We start from the raw sequence: 24,174 nt of genomic DNA, 5'->3' as shown, positions 1-24,174 counted from the left end.
AATGTCCTTGATAATGAGTTCCATGATAATCTGTTACATGGCCTTGCAGATCAGGCTAGTTAGGCTGATGGGTCTATAATTTTCTGGATCAGTGGACGCTGCACCTTTGTATAAAGGGATAACAGTGTCTGTCCTGTGATGAAGCCAGTTCTCAGGCTTTGGTTGAAAAGGGTGCCTAGTGGTGCTGCAAGTTCTTGCCTGAGTTCATGTAGGATGCAGCCTGTGATGTTATCTGGTCCCATGGAGGGTGTATTTTTTGCCTTTGAGAGAGCAGTAATGACCTGTTCCCTAGATATAAGGGGAAGGGGCAAGTGCTGGGGATGTCCTGATTTACTGATGGGGGGACAGAGGGGTAAAGTTTTCACTGAATCTGTCAGCCAGCAAGTTTGCTATATCTACAGCATTTGTATATGTGATGTCCTTGACCACCAGTTCTGAAAAGATCTAGGTGCTTCCTTCAAATGCTGGCCAATGACAGAATACATACATACATACACAGAGTAAGGTAGGACAGAGATTTTCTATTTTAAGAGAGGTGTAGCAATGTTGTTTTAAAGAGGTGTTACAACAGTCTGAGAACAGAAATGCATAGCTGATTTCAGATGCAGAATTCAGATGGTTCATAGGTTCATAGGCTGGTACTAGGCAATCCGCCCTAGGGCCTGTACAACCCTAGCCATAACAATCCCCTGTCTATTTCTTCCCACAGTATTTACTTCCCTGGACCCCTGTCTAGCATGGGATGTCCTTCCACATTTATATTCTTTAAGTGTTTTCCTTCAAAATATGTGGAACTGCAAAATAGATAAAAAAACTACCTAGATACAAGTTAACAAAAGTACTGCTAGTAGAAAGGCAATGTCAGACAAGGTACTAAATCAGAAAGTAATTAAGTAAAAGCTGGCAACCAAACATGATAAGGTGAATTGAAAATGTCCCCGAGAGGGTGAATTGGACATACTGTGTAGCATTCAACAAAAGTGAACAAATCTGGAATGTTCTGACCTCCCTATTACACAAGTACAAAAGAGGAAAAGGTAAAAACATTGCAATTATAGTAAACCAGTGAAGAAATAACAAACTTTTTTTCTAATAAATAGAAATAACATCACCAGAAATAGCTTGGAGCAGTTTTTAAGAAGCAAGCACTTTGCATGACAAAAGAGTTCTGGCGAGAGTTCTTATTGTTTGAGAATTGTGTTTAGGGGAGGGGACCAGTAGCCTGGAAAATTTTTATACACCAGGCTACACAAATCCTGCTGGCCTTAGTGCTATCAGCTGATAAGAGTGGGATCCTTATCTCAATCCTAATGCTGTAATTAGTTCATTCCTCAGCCTTTTGGATAAGATCAAGTTTAGTTGTGGAACTCAGTCATAAGGGAAGGTTGGACAAGAGCTCTTCAATTTTCTTCTCCTAAGCTCACTTTCCCTACTGTCCCAGACCTCCTGGATATCCAAGGCCCTTTTCAGGATAACAAGTCTCACTCCATTTGCCTGACTCCCTACAGGGACAGTCCTATCTTTCTCCCAGAAGAGAGAGTTAAAGGATTAAAGAAGGTATGTAACATGCTAGTATCCCTACTCTAATTTGCTTGAGATATTGTTCTATCGCTTGCCTGGTGCTAATAAAGGATCCCAGCCAGAATTGCCTGCAGCCATACCCTTCTTACTGTGACTTTTCTTGCAAAACTCATCTCCACCTCTGTAATCTGTCTTCTCTTTCGCTTCGTACTGTACCCCAAGCATCCCTTTAACCACCCTGCTTACCTTCCTCTGTACTTACCTTCACCAGACTGATTGTTTTTCACACTGTCCTGCTGCCTACCTTCCTTGGGTATAACCCGCACCGTACACCCTGTGGGCTGACTCATCTCCCCTACCCTACCGCAAAATCTCACCCACCCCCATTGCATCTACACTTATACTCACCTAACCACTCCTACTTCCTCTCTACCTATTACACTCCACCCCTTTCACCACCATCCTCTTCCTACCCCCTCCCCCTATACACCATCACCTCACACTTCTCCTCATATTTAATAAGGCAATACATATTCTTCGCCCTTTCTCTACATTATATATTCTACTTTATCAAAGCCTCAACATGCTTACAGAACTTACATCATTCTCAATTCAACTACTACTTCTTCTGAACCTTACTTACATCCACTACCTTAAACAGCCCAGCAGCGCAACCCACACACCATTCCTTCACACAACTAATTCACTCCCTACAACTCACACTCATTTGTCTCAATCTGCCCTGGACTGTATCCCATTAACATCCATCTATTTTTTCACTACAAACTAAGCACTCCTTTTAAATTCTCTAGCCCCTCTCTAACCTCCAATACCCACACAAATCTAACAATATACAACATAGAAACAAGGCAACCCAAACACCTCATCAGCATAATCCAACACCTAACAACCATACTTCTATCTGGAGATATACACCCTAACCCTGGCCCAGACACCACTTCCTCTATATATAAATCTGTCCTACTAGCTTCTCTAAATCCCCAAAGCATAGCTAACAAAATCCCCAACCTCCGTGCCTGGCTTCTAAACAACAAACCTGACATCCCCCTACCCAAACACAACTCCTGAAGAAACAGCTGCCCTCCTTAATTCCCACTTTATTTCCTCCATCCAAAATCTCCTACCCTCTCAACCTAACTCCTCCTCTTTACCAGACCCAGGACCCCCCCCCAATATTACTTCTTTTTCCTTCAAGCCAGTTCCCACTTCTTACATCAAATCTCTACTGCTCAAACTCAAACCCTGCTCCCCCTCTACTGACAAATTACCTCCTACCTTCCTGAAACTTGCAGATGACTCTATTGCCTACCCAGTGTCTATACTAATAAATAGATCTATGCTAGATTCTACTGTTCCTACCCTATGGAAAACTTTCTATACTACCCCTCTCCATAAAGGAGGTAACTCCACTGACCCTTCCAACTATTGACATATTGCCATTCTATCCCCTCTATCTAAGATACTAGAAAAATGTATCCACACACAGCTTCTCAACCACCTACTCAATCACAACCTACTCACCCCTACCCAACATGGTTTTTGCCCCTATCACAGCACAACTACTGCACTACTCTCCTTCACTCACACCATTGCAGAATCCTTGGACAATAATAAACTTACCTCCTGTTTTTTTCTTGACCTCTCCAAAGCTTTTGATACAGTATCTCATCCTTTACTTCTATCTAAACTTACGCAGACCCACATATCCTCCTCCGCCCTCAGCTGGTTCACTAGCTATCTATCTGGATGTAAACAATCTGTCAAATGGCTCTCCTCCTCTTCTCCTTTCCTGCCTATCTCTACTGGTGCTCTACAAGGTTCTATCTTAGGCCCTGTTTTATTCAACATCTTCACCAATGAACTCTTCACCTCTTGCAATCAGTCATCTCTCATACAATATGCTGATGACTCCACTATTATTTCTACAGCCAATAACATCTCTGACCTACACTCTCTAACCCAAAAAGCTCTACTCTCCACCGAACAATGGCTTTCAAAAAACCTTTTAATCCTGAATCCCAAAAAACAAACCCTTGCTCTTCCTGCCCCGTTCTCTTGCTCATCATAGATCATCCTTTGTCATTAAGTCTTGTAACAATACAGCCATCCAACCTGACACCCACACTAAACTCTTAGGGGTCATCATTGACAATGAACTAAAATGTAATCAACACATACAGCAATGCATAAAGAAAACCCATCAGAAACTAGGTCTGTTATACCGGAACAAGTTGCCTTAAAGTCTCTACAATGGCTGGAACTCCCACAACTACTACATCTCTACCAATTTCACATGTTGCACTCTATGCTCTTTAAACCTTCCTGCTGTCCATCTTTATCTCTCCTAGTCTCTATCTATACCCCTTCTCGAACTATCTGCACCTCCAATCAGCAATTGCTCAATATCTACCACCCCAATAAGTCAGTAGGTAAGCAACTCTATAAACACTCTGTGACCCAAGCTTGGAATAAACTTCCCCTGGACATACGCTCTATCTCACACTCCACTATTTAAAAAAGAACTTAAGGCACATTTACTTAACTCCAGAAACTGTCCCTGCTATGACCCTACATAGCTCTCCCCCCCCCACTTCACATCGCTCTCAGTTGATCCTACTCACACTGTTCACTCTCCCTCACTCTTACAGAAACAAAGAATTTGCCCTAAAAAAAAAATCCATTTATTTTTTCTTTCAATTTTCAATTATAATCTTCACATGTAGTTGTTTATTTCCTTTCTATTGTTTGCTATTATTGTTTGTATTTCTTGTTTGCTTACTGTAATTAAATATTGTACCTTCTGGAGCTTTTCTCCTCGGGTCTCCACTAAAAAAGGGACATTTTCCCAGTTGGACTAACCCGGTTAACAAATGTCAATAAATAAATAAATAAATAAACCTTAGCTATCTCTGAAACCTGTTTAAAACCTCATATAAAAGATGCTGAAATAGTACCACCTAACTACTCCATCATCAGAAAAGACAGGGCCCACAAAAAGGGAGGTGGAGTAGCTCTACTCTATGCATCCTCCCTATCCATTACTCCATATAACAAACCCATTCCTTCCTTCACCAATGCAGAATTAATATTATCTCTATTTCAATTAAATAAACGCAAACACATATGCATAGCCTCCCTTTACATCCCCCCTGGAGACAATATCTCAATACTTGAGGATATCCTTTCCTGGCTTTCTACCAATATCAAGTAATGAAACTATTATCATGGGAGACACAAATATTAATTGGTCCTCCATTCATTCCCCTACACACCCCCTAAACATCAAACTATATAAGTACTCTCAGCTCATCAACTTCACTACCAGGCCCTCTAAAGACTTCTCCAGTGGCAGCACCCTAGACTGGGTCTTAGTCTCTCATGCCCACTACTACCCTGATAGTGGAACTCTTCCCGATTCCCTCAGCGATCACCTTCCCATCTTTACTAGACGTCTTCCTTCTCCATTACAAGTAACTCATAATTACATCAGCACTCGCTACCTAAAAAACTTCAACCCAAAAGCCTTCTCAGACTCCCTAAAATCAATTAATTGGAACCCTCTAAAAACTCTGCCCCTGGATAATGCTGTTGCACACTTCAATACAACTTTCCTATAACTGCTTGATAGGTTTTTCTCCATAAAAAATAAAAGAATAAGAAACAAAATCGCCCCTGGCTAACAAAAAGCACACTAACTGCCATGCGACTTAGAGACAAAGCCTGGGCATGTTACCACAGAAACAAAACTCCCACCACCCTTAATGAATTCAAAACACTTCACAATAGAGTTAAAAAAACTTATCACAGCAGATCGACAGAATTACTTCTCCTTACTCCAAAACAACCATAAAACCAATCCACAAAAATTCTGGATAGGTATCACTACCCTCCTAAAACCTGGCTTAACTGAAAACCCAAACCCAGACCCAAATGCCCTAGATATAGATCTGGCCACCCAATTCAACTCTTTTTCATAGACTCTATTTCCAAACTAACCTCATCCTTCTCTAATAACCCTTCACCCCCTACTTCTGCATCCCCCCTCTTGTCACCCCCTCACCTCCAGTCTCTCATTCCCTATCCTCTCAACTCCCACCATTTTCTGTAAAACCCATTCCTACTTCTACCATAAAAAAACTCCTGCAAAAGCTAAAACCATGCACCATTGCCCCTGATAACATTCCCTCATCCTTCCTCAGCATAGCTGCCGAAGCCATTGCCTTCCCCATCAGCATCCTAATCAATCGATCTATCCAAGAAGGTCTTGTACCCAAACTCTGGAAAAGGGCTTTCATCATTCCCTGCACAAAGGAGGCAATAATAACAATATTACTAACATCCGTCCCATCGCCATCCTCTCTCCTATATCTAAACTCCTAGAGAAATGTATCCATCTTCAACTCTTTCCCTATCTCTTAGACAATAACTTATTAACTTCCACCAAACACGGGTTCAGACCCAGTCACAGTACCATGACTGCCCTCCTATCTTTCCTGGAAACTGTGAATAAAGCCAGGGATTCTGGCTCTACTGTATCTACCCTCCTTCTTGACCTCTCTAAGGCCTTCGATACTACCTCTCACAACCTTCTCCTGCTAAACTGTCTAACCTAAACCCATCCCCATCCTGTTTCAAATGGTTCACCAGCTATCTCTCCAACAGGCAACAAGCTGTCAAGTGGAAAAAAGCCATCTCCTCTTTCCTTAACACCCCCACTGGTGTCCCCCAGGGTTCCATTTTGGGTCCTCTCCTCTTCAATATATTCATAAATGATTTCTTCCCCTCAATCCCTTATGCCTACTTTATTCAATAAGCAGATGATTCAACAATTATCTGTGCAGCCACATCCATCCCCACTCTCTTACAACTGACTCAAGATCCCTTCTCTACCACAGAACAGTGGATGAAAGACAATCATCTAGCACTCAATGCATCAAAAACCAAACTCATGGTATTTACCCCCTCTAAAACCAACACCATTGATAGAAAACTATTCTCCATCACCAGCCAGAATAACACACCTCTTGAAATGGAATCTGAAACCAAACTACTAGGAGTCCAGATCGATGACCAGCTTAAATTCAATACCCACCTACAACTAAACATAAAAAACCCCACCAAAAACTTGGCATGCTCTACCGACACAATCGATACCTCACTACATCTACTAAGCTCACTCTCGCTGCTACATTTCTCCTCCCGTCCCTTCTTTATGATGCCCCTTTCCTAACAAACCTACAATCATCTCTCAAGACAAAACTGTCCTCTTGTTATTATAAAATTTCCAAATTTGCCACTATTTATTTTTTATTTATTTATTTTACATTTGTTGACCGGGATAGTCCGACTGGATGCATGTCCATTTTCAGCGGAGACCCGGGGAGAAAAGCTCCAAGGGTAAGCAGATACAGCATTACATAATACCAGCATTACATATTACAAACAGACTATTTACAGAGATTACATAAGTAAGCAAGTTAAACAAGTTCCCCAGGTTACAGTTAATCCTGAGCACAAGTCAGGATTAAATTAAATTACACAGTAAACTGGTTAACAGTTTTTACACATTCTAGAGAGAGTTAGCCAGGCTTGATACATTGACATAGCCAGTTAAGTGACAAATGTTGTCTGAGTCTAGTTTTAAATTGACCTAAGGTGGAAAGTAAGGTAATATCAGCTGGAAGAGAGTTCCAGGATCTACTTACAGAGTTTGCAAAGAGAGAATCACCGGCTTTGTTATTAATTTTGCTAGTCTGAATTAGTAGTTTGTTAGAGGATCGAAGCGGTCTAGGATTGTTATAGGGGGTGATAATATTTTTAAGTGCAGGAGTATTGTCCGGATTATAGAGGATTTTATAGGCCATAATCAGTTGGTTATACTGGATTAGGCTAGGTAGTTCAAGCCACCCTAGCCACAAATCATCAACCCATCACTGTGCATCTCTCTACAAACTAAACTGGCTAGAGCTTCCCAACTATCTCTCCTCTACTCAGCTTATTTATGTACACAAACTCATTTTTCAACCCTCCCTCTGTCCCTCCCTCTGCTCTACCTTTAAAATGCACCAGCCACAAAGACTCCCAAAATCTAGCAACCAAAACCTAACAGAATTGTACAAACCCCTTCGTTCTCCAGGACAAAACCTCCTGTCCTTTGCCCTGGCACGCCTATGGCACTTCCTCCCTCCCTCCATCCGTCCTATCACAAACCTCCCTTCCTTTAAAAAATCACTTCACTCACATCTAACATCCACGTGGGAATGTTCCTGCTCCCACCCCTAATAGCCTATTCTCCACTTCCTACAGGCAACTATATCATATATTTACAGACACCAAATACTAAGCCAACTGTAAATAACCTTGTAATTCTCAAATCCTACTATTCCATTTCAAGAAACTGTATATTTACTAAAGCAATGTTTTGTTTTTCTGCAAAATGTAATCTAAAAATTTTATTGTACCTGCTTAAATCTTTGTTTTCTACAAAATGTAACCTGAAAATAATATTGTAACTGCTTAATCTTTGTTTTGTCTTGAACCTACAAATGACTGAAATTGTAAACTGCTGTAATCTTTTTGTAACCTTTGTTTTGGAGCTTTTCTCCCCAGGACTCCATTGAAAATGGGTTCTTATTGGCCCAATGGACTATCCTGGTTAGCCAACTGCAAATAACTAAATAAATAAAATAAATAAAAGTGTCTTATGTAGACCATCTCTCATTCCAAACAGGGAAATTACAACTACAATTTGTTCAGTTACATTGGCAAGAAAGAATTTATTTTGTTTGGTTATTTCTGTGATTTGTTTTCCAAGTCTCATAGAAGTCTTTAATATGTATTTTTATTCAAAACAGGTGTTACTGCCATATGTCTTTGTTTGATTATTTGCTTAGCTACTGTTAAGCAGTATTCATAAACGTAGTAGACCACATATACGTCTGGCTTGCAGTGCAGTTAACATATTATGGAATGAGCCAGGAAAGAATATGCATGCAAATGAAGCTTGTTAGTATTACACCTGAGACACAAAGCAATTTTTTTTCCTGGATTTTTACTGCTTTTATCAGGATTTATACGGTAGAGTTTTATGCTGTAATCACTAGAAATGTCAATATTTTTAGTGCAAATCCAGGAATATTAGGGCTGAATGGCTGAAACTGCAGACTTACATATATTAAGTCCAAGATGGCTGTTCCCCAAAATATTCCCTTTTCTCCAAGGCATGATTATCTCAGACTTGGCATATATAAGCTAGGGTGTGTGGAGGGGGCTTGCCCCCCGTAATGGAGTGGATGGAGTCTTGCCCTTACACAAAACAAGTTTAAAGGAGAAAACTGATCTGCAACACTTGCTTTTCCCCAGTGTTTTGGGTCTTTTTTTTTGACATTCTGGGGCTCAGTGTTATAAGTGTCAACATTTCAGTAGAGAGCCACTTCCTGTTTGTTACTATTCAAAAAATGCATGCAGATGCAAAACCTGTTTTTCTAACTTTTAACTGAATTAGAGTAATATTTTAACATTGACAGTGATTATGGGCCTTTGCATCCATTGTTTTTGGCTTTGTCCAAAATTCTAGAGCAAAGAAGTTGAGAGGTATGCTGACCACATTACATTTATACAACACTCAGGGAAGATGTCATCCTGTTCAAAAATACAATCTCACAATTACAAAGAAGTAATTTTCTATGCAACAGTTGTGTTTTGTAACTCATCTGAGAGTTTTAACATCTAAGAGCTGAAAGACAAAGATACCATTTAAGAGCAGGAACATATTTCACAGTTTTCTTTCTGTGCCAATTAATGTGGAAACCTTTGTTGTATTGGGCATGCATTTGTCAATATCTGCCCTACAAGATTCATATTATGATCTAAGGCTGCCTAAAATGTAGGTAGATTTATGCATTAAACTTACTAGGACAAAACTTCATTTTTATTTTTCAAATCAACCTGAAGCTGGTGAATTTGTAACCATACATAACTTGGTTTCATTCCATTCCTCTAGCGTCTGATTCTGTTATTATTATATACAATGTGTTTATAACTCCCCTTAAGCCAATCAGGACACCGATAATGCTACAGTCTTTTCAACAAGAAAACAAATGATTATAGTTAAATCACATGCTGTGACCTATGTGATTAGTCATCTGTAAAATTTTCATTCTGATCATAACATGCAACCAAATTTCATTTAGCCTGCCTTGTGCATTCAACTTTCAGGATGAAAAGTGAACTCCACCTAAAAACAAAGACCCTCATCTCTACGTGCTCCCTCCTGGCAGCATTAACTTCCCATGAATCATTTCATCATGTTTATGACCTGAAATGCTGCAAACTCCATTTGACTTGACAGTGACAAGTAAGTGGTTGCCTAGAGTTCAGTTCCCTTCCATTTGTCATTGATTTGGTTATCTGTTTTGAAAGAAAAAAAAAAAACATATTGCACTGTTAGATGGGGAGTAGTGCAGGGCAAACAAAAATTCTGGGTCCTGCAAGATACTGTGCAGGCTTGGCTTTATCTGTATATTAAAAAAATATTCAATTCAGATTCTCGACTGATTGAGTGCTTAGGACATTGTTATTAATGTGATAACTTGTGGAGATGTCACTCTCCCCCAAAGAGGATGATGATGCATTTTTTGGAATTCAGTTTGAGGACATGTTTTTGGCACTAGTCATTTGTCTGAGTGAGACCCTCTTGGAGAATGTCCATATCACTAGGGGAATTGATGACAGCACCCAGCTTGCAGTCATCTGCAAACTTGGTCAGCCATAGCCCACTGGTTTTGGCCTGCACCTCAGAAAAGTATATTCCAAATAACAGAGGCCCCAAGACTGAACCCTGGGGTACGCCGCTTGTTACACGTCTACTGCTTGAGGTGGCTTCCCCTATTTTTACTACGTGGGTTCTATCAGTGAGCCAGTTTGCTACCCATCTGGTAACATATGGATTGATGTCTAATTGAGAGAGTTTATCTATTATGCCCGAGTGGGGAATAGTGTCAAAGGCTTTGCCCAGGTCAAGGTAGACAGTTTGCACCATCTTCCCCTCATCTATGGCTTTGGTGACTGTCTCAAAGAGGTCAACCAAATTTAGCAGACATAACCTCCCCTTGATGAAGCCAAACTGTGTGGGGTCAAGTGTTTGGAGGTTGCCAATGTCCTTGTTAATGAGGTTCATGATAATCTGTTCCATGGCCTTGCAGATCAGGCTAGTTAGATTCATGGGTCTATAATTTTCTGGATCGGTGGACGCTGCACCTTTGTGTAAAGGAATAACAGTGGCTGTCCTGTGATGAAGCCAGTACTCAGGCTTTGGTTGAAAAGGGTGCCTAGTGGTGCTGCAAGTTCTTGCCTGAGTTCATGTAGGATGCAGTCTGCGATGTTATCTGGTCCCATGGAGGATGTATTTGTTGCCTTTGAGAGAGCAGTAATGAACTGTTCCCTAGATATAAGGGGAAGGGGCAAGTGCTGGGGATGTCCTGATTTACTGATGGGGGGACAGAGGGGTGAAGTTTTCACTGAATCTGTCAGCCAGCAAGTTTGCTATATCTACAGCATTTGTATATGTGATGTCTTTGACCACCAGTTCTGAACAGATCTGGGTGCTTCCTTCCAATGCTGGCCAATGACAGTATACATACATACATACATACACAGAGTAAGACAGCACGGAGATTTACTATTTTAAGAGAGGTGTAGCAATGTTGTTTTAAAGAGGTGTTACAACAGTCTGAGAACAGAAATGCATAGCTGATTTCAGATGCAGAATTCATACCTCTCAACTGTACAGATTTTTGCAGAATGTCCAGATTTTTGCCTCATATTTTTGGTCTGTTTCTCATGAAATTGTGGTTTTCTGGCAAATCGTTGAGGGTTGAAGTCAGAAAATAATGACAGGCATTTGAGTTTCAGACTTCATATCCTTCAGAAAAAAACATGCTAATGTGCAACCTGTTATTCTACCAACTTTCTAAGGTTGTAGGAGCAATATTTAAAAAGTCTCCCTATTTTTGGGCCTTTGTCACCCCATTAGTTATGACTTTGTCCAGATTTCTTGCTCTAAGAGGTTGAGAGGTAATGATGCAGATAGTTCATAGGTTCATAGGTTGGTACTAGGCTATCTGCCCTAGGGCCTATACAAGCCTAGCCATAACAATCCCCTGTCTATTTCTTCCCACAGTATTTACTTCCCTGGACCCCTGTCTAGCATGGGATGTCCTTCCACATTTATATTCTTCAAACGCTTTCCTTCAAAATATGTGGAACTGCAAAATAGATAAAAAACTACCTAGATACAAGTTAACACAAGTACTGCTAGTAGAAAGGCAATGTCAGACAAGGTACTAAATCAGAAAGTAATTAAGTAAAAGCTGACAACCAAACATGATAAGGTAAATTGAAAATGTCCCCGAGAGGGTGAATTGGACATACTGTGTAGCATTCAACAAAAGTGAACAAATCTGGAATGTTCTGACCTCCTTATTACACAAGTACAAAAGAGGAAAAGGTAAAAACATTGCAATTATAGTAAACCAGTGAGGAAATAACAAACTTTTTTTCTAATAAATAGAAATAAAATCACCAGAAATAGCCTGGGGCAGTTTTTAAGAAGCAAGCACTTTGCATGACAAAAGAGTTCTGGTGAGAGTTCTTATTGTTTGAGAATTGTGTTTAGGGGAGGGGACAAGTAGCCTGGAAAAATTTTACACACCAGGCTACACAAATCCTGCTGGCCTTAGTGCTATCAGCTGATAAGAGTGGGATCCTTATCTCAGATTCTAATGCTGTAATTAGGTCAGTCCTCAGCCTTTTGGATAAGATCAAGTTTAGTTGTGGAACTCAGTCATAAGGGAAGGTTGGACAAGAGCTCTTCAACTTTCTTCTCCTAAGCTCGCTTTGCCTACTGTCCCAGACCTCCTGGATATCCAAGGCCATTCCCAGGATAGCAAGTCTCACTCTGTTTGCCTGACTCCCTACAGGGACAGTCTTATCTTTCTCTCAGAAGAGAGAGTTAAAGGATTAAAGAAAGTATGTAACATGCTACTATCCCTACTGTAATTTGCTTGAGATATTGTTCTATCACTTGCCTGGTGCTAATAAAGGATCCCAGCCAGAATTGCCTGCAGCCATACCCTTCTTACTGTAACTTTTCTTACAAAACCCATCTCCACCTCTGGAATCTGTCTTCTCTTTCCCTTCGTACTGTACACCGAGCATCCCTTTAACCACCCTGCTTACCTTCCTCTGTACTTACCTTCACCAAACTGATTGTTTTTCACACTGTCCTGCTGCCTACCTTCCTTGGGTATAACCCGCTCCATTCGCCCTGCGGGCTCACTCCGCTCCCTACCCTACCCCCAAATCTCACCCACCCCATTGCATCTACACTTATACTCACCTAACCATTCCTACTTCCTCTCAACCTATTACACTCCACCCCTTTCACCACTATCCTCTTCCTACCTCCTCCCCTTACACACCATCACCTCACACTTCTCTTCATATTTAATAAGGCAATACATATTCTTAGCCCTTTCTCTACATTATATATTCTACTTTATCAAAGCCTCAATATGCTTACAGAACTTACATCATTCTCAGTTCAACTACTACTTCTTCTGAAACTACTTACATCCACTACCTTAAACAGCCCAGCAGCACAACTCACACACCATTCCTTCACACAACCAACTCACTCCCTACAACTCACACTCATTTGTGTCAATCTTCCCTGGACTGTATCCCATTAACATCCGTCTATTTTTTCACTACAAACTAAGCACTCCTTATAAATTCTCTAGCCCCTCTCTAGCCTCCAATACCCACACAAATCTAACAATATACAACATAGAAACAAGGCAAACCAAACACCTCATCAGCATAATCCAACACCTAACAACCATACTTCTATCTGGAGATATACACCCTAATCCTGGCCCAGACATGACTTCCTCTATATCTAAATCCATCCTACTAGCTTTTCTAAATGCCCAAGGTATAGCTAACAAAATCCCCAACCTCCATGCCTGGCTTCTCCACAACAAACCTGACATCCCCCTACCCAAACACAACTCCTGAAGAAACAGCTGCCCTCCTTAATTCTCACTTTATTTCCTCCATCCAAAATCTCCTACCCTCTCAACCTAACTCCTCCTCTTTACCAGACCCAGCACCTCCCCAATATTACTCATTTTTCCTTCAAGTCAGTTCCCACTTCTTACATCAAATCTCTACTGCTCAAACTCAAACCCTGCTCCCCCTCTACTGACAAATTACCTCCTACCTTCCTGAAACTTGCAGATGACTCTATTGCCTACCCAGTGTCTATACTAATAAATAGATCTATGCTAGATTCTACTGTTCCTACCGTATGGAAAACTTTCTAAACTACCCCTCTCCATAAAGGATGTAACTCCACTGACCCTTCCAACTATTGACATATTGCCATTCTATCCCCTCTAAGATACTAGAAAAATGTATCCACACACAGCTTCTCAACCACCTACTCAATCACAACTTACTCACCCCTACCCAACATGGTTTTCACCCCTATCACAGCACAACTACTGCTCTGCTCTCCTTCACTCATACCATTGCAGAATCCTTGGACAATAATAAACTTACCTTCTGTCTCTTTCTTGACGTCTCCAAAGCTTTTGATAGAGTATCTCATCCTTTACTTCTATCTAAACTTACCAACTTTCACATATCCTCCTCCACCCTCAGCTGGTTCGCTAGCTATCTATCTGGACGTAAACAATCTATCAAATGGCTCTCCTCCTCTTCTCCTTTCCTGCCTATCTCTACTGTTGTTCCACAAGGTTCTATCTTAGGCCCCCTTTTATTCAACATCTTCACCAATGACCTCTTCGCCTCTCGCAATCAGTCATCTCTCATACAATACGCTGATGACTCCACTATTATTTCTACAGCCAATAACATCTCTGACCTACACTCTCTAACCCAAAAAGCTCTACTCTCCACCGAACAATGGCTTTCAAAAAACCTTTTAATCCTCAATCCCAAAAAAAACAAACTCTTACTATTCCTGCCCCATTCTCTTGCTCATCATAGATCCCCCTTTGTCATTAAGTCTTGTAACAACACAGCCATCCAACTTGACACCTACACTAAACTCTTAGGGGTCATCATTGACGGTGAACTAAAATTTAATCAACACATACAGCAATGCATAAAGAAAACCCATCAGAAACTAGGTCTCTTATACCGGAACAAAAAATACCTCACTCCTGAGGCTAGACTCACCCTAGGACAAGCACTTTTCCTCCCCTCTCTCCTCTATGCCACCCCAATTCTCACAAATATTCAGACAACTACCCTGAACAAACTCCAACAAACCTACCACAAAATAGCCATATTCATCACTAATTCCCCAAACAACACACACCACTGTATTGCCTTAAAGTCTCTACAATGGCTGGAACTCCCACAACTACTACATCTCTACCAATTTCACATGCTGCACTCTATGCTCTTTAAACCTTCCTGCTGTCCATCTTTATCTCTCCTAGTCTCTATCTATACCCCTTCTCAGACTCTCTGACCTCCAATCAGCAATTGCTCGATATCTACCACCCCTGTAAGTCATTGGGTAAGCAACTCTATAAACACTCTGTGGCCCAAGCTTGGAATAAAGTCCCCCTAGACATACTCTCTATCTCTCACACTCCACTATTTAAAAAAGAACTTAAGGCACATTTACTTAACTCCAGAACCTGTCCCTGCTATGAACCTACATAGCTCTCCCCTCCCCCCACATCACATCACTCTCAGTTGATCCTACTCACACTCTTGACTCTCCCTCACTCGTACAGTAACAAAGAATTTGTCCTGGAAAAAAAAAATTCCATTTATTTTTTCTTTCAGTTATAATCTTCACATGTAGTTTATTTCCTTTCTATTGTTTGCTATTATTGTCTGTATTTCTTGTTTGCTTTCTGTAATTAAATATTGTACCTTCTGGAGCGTTTCTCCTCGGGTCTCCACTGAAAAAGGGACATTTTCCCAGTTGGACTAACCCGGTTAACAAATGTCAGTAAATAAATAAATAAACCTTAGCTATCTCTGAAACCTGGTTAAAATCTCATATAAAAGATGCTGAAATATTACCACCTAACTACTCCATCATCAGAAAAGACAGGGCCCACAAAAAGGGTGGTGAGTAGCTCTACTCTATTCATCCTCCCTATCCATTACTCCCTATAACAAACCCATTCCTCACTTCACCGATGCAGAATTAATATTAGCTCTATTTCAATTAAATAAACACAAACACATATGCATAGCCTCCCTTTACAACCCCCTGGAGACAATATCTCAGTACTTGAGGATATCCTTTCCTGGCTTTCTACCAATATCAGTAACGAAACTATTATCATGGGAGACACAAATATTAATTGGTCTTCCATTTATTCCCCTACTCACCCCCTAAACATCAAACTATATAAGTACTCTCAGCTCATCAACTTCACTACCAGGCCCTCTAAAGACTTCTCCAGTGGCAGCACCCTAGACTTGATCTTAGTCTCTCACCCTCACTACTACCCTAATAGTGGAACTCTTCCCGATTCCCTCAGCGATCACCTTCCCATCTTTACTAGACGTCTTCCTTCTCCATTACAAGTAATTCATAATTACATCAGCACTCGCTACCTAAAAAACTTCAACCCAAAACCCTTCTCAGACTCCCTAAAATCAATTAATTGGAACCCTCTAAAAACTCTGCCCCTTGGGTAATGCTGTTGCACACTTCAGTACAACTTTCCTAAAACTGCTTGATAGTTTTGCCCCCATATAAAACAAAAGAATAAGAAACAAAATCGCCCCTGGCTAACAAAAAGCACACTAACTGCCATGCGACTTAGAGACAAAGCCTGGGCACGTTACCACAGAAACAAAACTGCCACCACACTTAATGAATTCAAAACACTTCGCAATAGAGTTAGAAAAACTTGTCACAGCAGATCGACAGAATTACTTCTCCTTACTCCAAAACAACCATAAAACCAATCCACAAAAATTCTGGATAGGTATCACTACCCTCCTAAAACCCGGCTTAACTGAAAACCCAAACCCAGACCCAAATGCCCTAGATATAGATCTGGCCACCCAATTCAACTCTTTTTTCATAGACTCTATTTCCTTCTCTAATAACCCTTCACCCCCTACTTCTGCATTCCCCCCTCTTGTTACCCCCTTCACCTCCAGTCTCTCATTCCATATCCTCTCAACTCCCACCATTTTCTGTAAAACCCATTCCTACTTCTACCATAAAAAAACTCCTGCAAAAGCTAAAACCATGCACCATTGCCCCTGATAACATTCCCTCATCCTTCCTCAGCATAGCTGCCAAAGCCATTGCCTTCCCCATCAGCATCCTAATCAATCGCTCTATCCAAGAAGGTCTTGTACCCAAACTCTGGAAAAGGGCTTTCATCATTCCCCTGCACAAAGGAGGCAATAATAACAATATCACTAACTTCCATCCCATCGCCATCCTCTCTCCTATATCTAAACTCCTAGAGAAATGTATCCATCTTCAACTCCTTCCCTATCTCTTAGACAATAACTTATTAACTTCCACCCAACATGGATTCAGACCCAGTCACAGCACCATGACTGCCCTCCTATCCTTCCTGGAAACTGTGAATAAAGCCAGGGATTCTGGCTCTACTGTATCTACCCTCCTTCTTGACCTCTCTAAGGCTTTCAATACTACCTCTCACAACCTTCTCCTGACTAAACTATCTAACCTAAACCTATCCCCATCCTCTTTCAATTGGTTCACCAGCTATCTCTCCAACAGGCAACAAGCTGTCAAGTGGAAAAAAGCCATCTCCTCTTTCCTAAACACCCCCACTGGTGTCCCCCAGGGTTCCATTTTGGGTCCTCTCCTCTTCAATATATTCATAAATGATTTCTTCCCCTCAATGCCTCATGCCTACCTTATTCAATACGCAGATGATTCAACAATTATCTGTGCAGCCACATCCATCCCCACTCTCTTAAAACTGACTCAAGATGCCTTCTCTACCACAGAACAGTGGATGAAAGACAATCATCTAGCACTCAATGCATCAAAAACCAAACTCATGGTATTTACCCCCTCTAAAACCAACACCATTGATAGAAAACTATTCTCCATCACCAGCCAGAATAACACACCTCTTGAAATGGAATCTGAAACCAAACTACTAGGAGTCCAGATCGATGACCAGCTTAAATTCAATACCCACCTACAACTAAACATAAAAACCCACCAAAAACTTGGCATGCTCTACCGACACAATCGATACCTCACTACATCTACTAAGCTCACTCTCGCTGCTACATTTCTCCTCCCGTTCCTTCTTTATGATGCCCCTTTCCTAACAAACCTACAATCATCTCTCAAGGCAAAACTGTCCTCTTGTTATAATAAAATTGTCAAATTTGCCACTAGCCACAAATCATCAACCCATCACTGTGCATCTCTCCACAAACTAAACTGGCTAGAGCTTCCCAACTATCTCTCCTATACTCAGCTTACTTATGTACACAAACTCATTTTTCAACCCTCCCTCTGTCCCTCCCTCTGCTCTACCTTTAAAATACACCAGCCACAAAGACTCCCAAGATCTAGCAACCAAAACCTAATAGAATTGTACAAACCCCTTCGTTCTCCAGGACAAAACCTCCTGTCCTTTGCCCTGGCACGCCTATGGCACTTCCTCCCTCCCTCCATCCGTCCTATCACAAACCTCCCTTCCTTTAAAAAATCACTTCACTCACATCTAACATCCACGTGGGAATGCTCCTGCTCCCACCCCTAATAGCCTAGTCTCCACTTCCTACAGGCAACTATATCATATATTTACAGACACCAAATACTAAGCCAACTGTAAATAACCTCTTATAATTCTCAAATCCTACTATTCCATTTCAGGAAACTGTATATTTACTAAAGCAATGTTTTGTTTTTCTACAAAATGTAATCTAAAAATTTTATTGTACCTGCTTAAATCTTTGTTTTCTACAAAATGTAACCTGAAAATTGTATTGTAACTGCTTAATCTTTGTTTTGTCTTGAACCTACAAATGATTGAAATTGTAAACTGCTGTAATCTTTTTGTAACCTTTGTTTTGGAGCTTTTCTCGATGGGACTCCATTGAAAATGGGTTCTTATTGGCCCAATGGACTATCCTGGTTAACCAACTGCAAATAAATAAATAAATTAAATAAATAAAAGTGTCTTATGTAGACCATCTCTCATTCCAAACAGGGAAATTACAACTGCAATTCGTTCAGTTACATTGTCAAGAAAGAATTTATTTTGTTTGGTTATTTCTGTGATTTGTCTTCCAAGTCTCATGGAAGTCTTTAATATGTATTTTTATTCAAAACAGGTGTTACTGCCATATGTCTTTGTTTGATTATTTGCTTAGCTACTGTTAAGCAGTATTCATAAACGTAGTAGACCACATATACGTCTGGCTTGCAGTGCAGTTAACATATTATGGAATGAGTCAGGTAAAGAATACGCATGCAAATGAAGCTTGTTAGTATTACACCTGAGACACAAAGCAATTTTTTTTCCTGGATTTTTACTGCTTTTATCCGGATTTTTACTGCAGTGAGAATATTCTGCATCACAGCTTCCTTCAGTCACGTATCTTCTTGGAAATATAATATCCACACTTCAGTTAAATATTCAAAAGATTGTAACCGACCGCATAGGCGATTTGGCATTCTCTATCATTTCAGTGTCAGAATATTACTAGGTTAGCTTATGAAAACTATCAGAACCATTGCTTGAGTTCATGTGTAATGCGAGGTTACGGAGATAAAAGTTTTTCATGTCAGTAAGTGTGACGTGGCATAAACTGTTAATTTCTTTCAGTTTTGTCTCTTCACTGGGTTCTTTTGGGATCCAGTTACTACTGACAGCTGAAAATTCTGTTTACCTTACATCTTCACCTCTGCAGACTCATCTGAAGGTCTGCCTCAGCTTAAACCAGAACCAAACCAGACAATATTGCTGGCAATATCCAAATAAGACGCTTGTTACAGAATGTGCAGTAAGGCCCATAATAAGTCACATTCCTCACCTCTGATTGCTGTGTTTTATAATTTGTACTCTGTCACAGTGAAATATTAACTTTCGACAACAAAGTACAAAGCTTAAAGCATACCAGTCTGGTAATACCTTATGTAGCAAGACATGTTTAACACAATTTATTGCACGCTTTATTTTAAATAAGTAGAATATTAAATTAATTAACATTATTTGTTTAAATCTGGAACATTAATCTCAAAGGTGCACTGTGCTTCTGAAATGGTGCACCTCTGAATACTTTATGAAAATGATGAACAGTTTAAACACAGCTGCAAGTGGAACTTTTCTTCAGAAGATTTTTTACAGCAAAGTATTATGCAATTAAAAACATGTACTGTTTGTACCTAAACATAATTATGCCTTTTCACCTTATCCTAGCACAGAATCTTCTTTATTAATTTATGCTCTGAATCACTGGTAATGGTGTTATTTACAATACTGCTATAATCATGATATATATAACTCTCAAAACTGATTCAAGTAAAATGTTCTATTCCGCCTTGAAAGTAAGCCCGTTTTAATACACTGAATATATAATGTGAACCATTTCCCATCCAGTGTAGTGCATCAGCTATTGCATTACCAACACGGGACAACACTAAACTGCAGCACCAGCTACATCATGTATCGCTGACCACCATACCTCTAAACCGTACAGATTGTTTAAGGCTCGTGCTGATTTTATGTATCGCTGACCACCATACCTCTAAACCGTACAGATTGTTTAAGGCTCGTGCTGATTTTATGTATCGCTGACCACCATACAGCTAAACCATACAGATTGTTTAACGCTTGTGCTGATTTTATGTATCGCTGACCACCATACCTCTAAACCGTACAGATTGTTTAAGGCTCGTGATAATTTTATGTATCGCTGACCACCATACCTCTAAACCATACAGAGTTTTGAAGAATCTTGCTGACTTTACCTCACAGTTTTACCCTGTCCTTTGCGAAGTTTCTGATTTTTGGAAAATCACTGAAGATTACAGTGAATCAGTCAATAATGCCAGATGGTAGAGTTTTATGCTGTAATCACTAGAAATGTCAATATTTTTAGTGTAAATCCAGGAATATTAAGGCTGAATGGCTGAAACTGCAGACTTACATATATTAAGTCCAAGATGGCTGTTCCCCAAAATATTCCCTTTTCTCCAAGGTATGATTATCTCAGACTTGGTATATATAAGCTAGGGTGTGTGGAGGGGGCTTGCCCCCCGTAATGGAGCGGATGGGGTCTTGCCCTTACACAAAACAAGTTTAAAGGAGAAAACTGATCTGCAACACTTGCTTTTCCCCAGTGTTTTGGGTCTTTTTTTTGACATTCCGGGGCTCAGTGTTATAAGTGTCAACATTTCAGTAGAGAGCCACTTCCTGTTTGTTACTATTCAAAAAATGTATGCAGATGCAAAACCTGTTTTTCTAACTTTTAACTGAATTAGAGTAATATTTTAAAATTGACCCTGATTATGGGCCTTTGCCTCCATTGTTTTTGGCTTTGTCTAAAATTCTAGAGCAAAGAAGTTGAGAGGTATGCTGACCACATTACATTTATACAACACTCAGAGAAGATGTCATCCTGTTCAAAAATACAATCTCACAATTACAAAGAAGTAATTTTCTATGCAACAGTTGTGTTTTGTAACTCAGCTGAGAGTTTTAACATCTAAGAGCTGAAAGACAAAGATACCATTTAAGAGCAGGAAAATGTTTCACAGTTTTCTTTCTGTGCCAATTAATGTGGAAACCTTTGTTGTATTGGGCATGCATTTGTCAATATCTGCCCTACAAGATTCATATTATGATCTAAGGCTGCCTAAAATGTAGGTAGATTTAGGCATTAAACTTACTAGGACAAAACTTCATTTTTATTTTTCAAATCAACCTGAAGCTGGTGAATTTGTAACCATACATAACTTGGTTTCATTCCATTCCTCTAGCGTCTGATTCTGTTATTATTATATACAATGTGTTTATAACTCCCCTTAAGCCAATCAGGACACCGATAATGCTACAGTCTTTTCAACAAGAATACAAATGATTATAGTTAAATCACATGCTGTGACCTATGTGATTAGGCATCTGTAAAATGTTCATTCTGCTCATAACATGCAACCAAATTTCATTTAGCCTGCCTTCTGCATTCAGCTTTCAGGATGAAAAGTGAACTCCACCTAAAAACAAAGACCCTCATCTCTACCTGCTCCCTCCTGGCAGCATTAACTTCCCATGAATCATTTCATCATGTTTATGACCCGAAATGCTGCAAACTCCATTTGACTTGACCGTGACAAGTAAGTGGTTGCCTAGAGTTCAGTTCCCTTCCATTTGTCATTGATTCGGTTATCTGTTTTGAAAAAAAAAAAAACATATTGCGTTGTTAGATGGGGCAGTAGTGCAGGGCAAACAAAAATTCTGGGTTCTGCAAAATACTGTGCAGGCTTGGCTTTATCTGTATATTAAAAAAATATTCAATTCAGATTTTGACTTTAGACCACATAAACAGATGTGCCAGTTCTGCTAAACACCGTTTCTAAGGTGCTGGAACTAACACAGCACTAGGCCATTGTGTTGTCCAGTTCTTCCCTCATCCCACTCGTAAACTTCTTTCTTTCTTTCCTGTGCCTTTAAGGAATAATACATTTTATTTATTTTACATTTGTTAACTGGGGGTGTCTGACTGAGCCGAAAAGGCCCTTTTTCTGCAGAGGCTCGGGGAGAAAAGCTCCACATAGAAAATTAGATACATTTAGTTATTTAGACATGATCAGTATACACACAAATTAAAAAAGACATGACTTACAGTGGTATGCAGCACATCAACAGTTACAGTGGAGAGAACAAACAAAAAATATTAATTTAAAAATAAATGTAATTAATAGATTTGTGGTGTACAGCTGAAATTTGGAACATAGGTAGAATACATACATAGTGCACATGTACAGTACATACATTGTAGATTAGCCAGTGTTTGTGCGCAATATTGAAAACTATTATCAAGTACTCTAGGTTTAGTATGTGTACCTTATCCGCTTTCACTATCCTGGGGAGCAATAAACATCTGTAACAAACACTGTGCACACACAGTGCGCTGACCATTCACTACTCAGACCACCTTCTCTCTCCTGTGTATCCTCTCTTACTCTCTTATCAAAGTAAGATGGCTGACCTTCTCAGATACCATCCACGTATCATGACCTGCTCAGATTCCATCCACGTATCATATGGGCATCGTGTTTAAATAACTGCTGCCTCACACTGAGACACTGAGTACTATATGGTAGCCCTTGGTTCTGGTCCAAGGGACTCAGTACGAAGGACAGGTCTCTGAATGCCTTTTCCACAAACCAAACTGCAAAATGACATTTGTATAAACCTTTTGCAATTTTATTTTTGAGAAAGGAAACTTGAAAATTCTTATGTATGAGGCTCTGCCCTTGGACTTCCCCCTTAATAAAAGTAATTCTGAGATCTCTATACCTTTGTGAAAACAGGGCATCCAAATGCAGTTCAACCTAGGTTGGGGCACAGATTAAGTTTTTACAAAAAGGGCTGTTGGACAGCTGTGCATCAAACTGCGTTCTATTCCATTTTGCATCTACATATTGTATCACAATGTTAATGAGATTTAATTACACCAGACTGTATCTGTTTGATAGGGCAGCCACGGTGGTGCAGCGGTTAGCATTGTTGCCTCACAGCAAGAGGTTTTCTGGTTCGATCCTCGGCTGGGGTGCCTTCTGTGCAGAGTCTGCATGTCCTCCCTGTGGTTGTGTGGGTTTCCTCCGGGTGCTCCGGTTTCCTCCCACATCCCAAAGACATGCTGTAGGTGGATTGGACACTCTAAATTGGCCCTAGGTGTGCATGTTTGTGTGCCTTCTGTGGAAGGTTGGGCGCCAGGCTGGCAACTTGACACCATAAAACTCCACTGCTAATCATGAGTGGACAGGTGATCCACTGTGGCAACCCCTAACCATGAAAAAGCCAGAAGAAGAAATATCTGTTTGATGGCAAAAGGAAATAATAACCCTATCTGGTTCATTTAATATTCTACTTCCCCCTCCATGCCTAATCCCCTAATCCCCCCTTACCTTTTCCAATTGTGCTGTGCCTTCTTCACTGCCACTGTGGAGTCCCTTTCCACCTATTACTGCAGTAGCCAATTCCATTCTCCTCAGCCCTCTCTGTGAAAAAGTACTTTCTAAGATCCATGGCATAGTTAGTCCCTACAATCTACTGTCAGTGTCCCCCCTCCTTTCCCATTTGACCTTCCTCTTCAGAATGAGCCCTTCATATCTTCTTGACATGATCTTTTCACAATAGCATGTGCCCCCAACAGTTCTGGTTTCAAGTAAAACCAGAAGTGATTGTTTCATATCTGATGATAGAGCTGTGATCCTATTGTATGCAGATCTGACAGTTACATCTGAATACAGTGTATGTGCTTGTTACTTGCTTCAAAGCCCTGTCTGCCATAGACTCCTGTGATTCCCTTGCAAAAAGGTATGCCTGCCCA

The sequence above is a fragment of the Protopterus annectens genome, chromosome 7.part1, assembly GCF_019279795.1.
Source record: "Protopterus annectens isolate FY-2018-M chromosome 7.part1, PAN1.0, whole genome shotgun sequence".
NCBI lineage: Eukaryota > Metazoa > Chordata > Ceratodontiformes > Protopteridae > Protopterus > Protopterus annectens.
Note: the sequence above shows the minus strand (reverse complement) of the source record.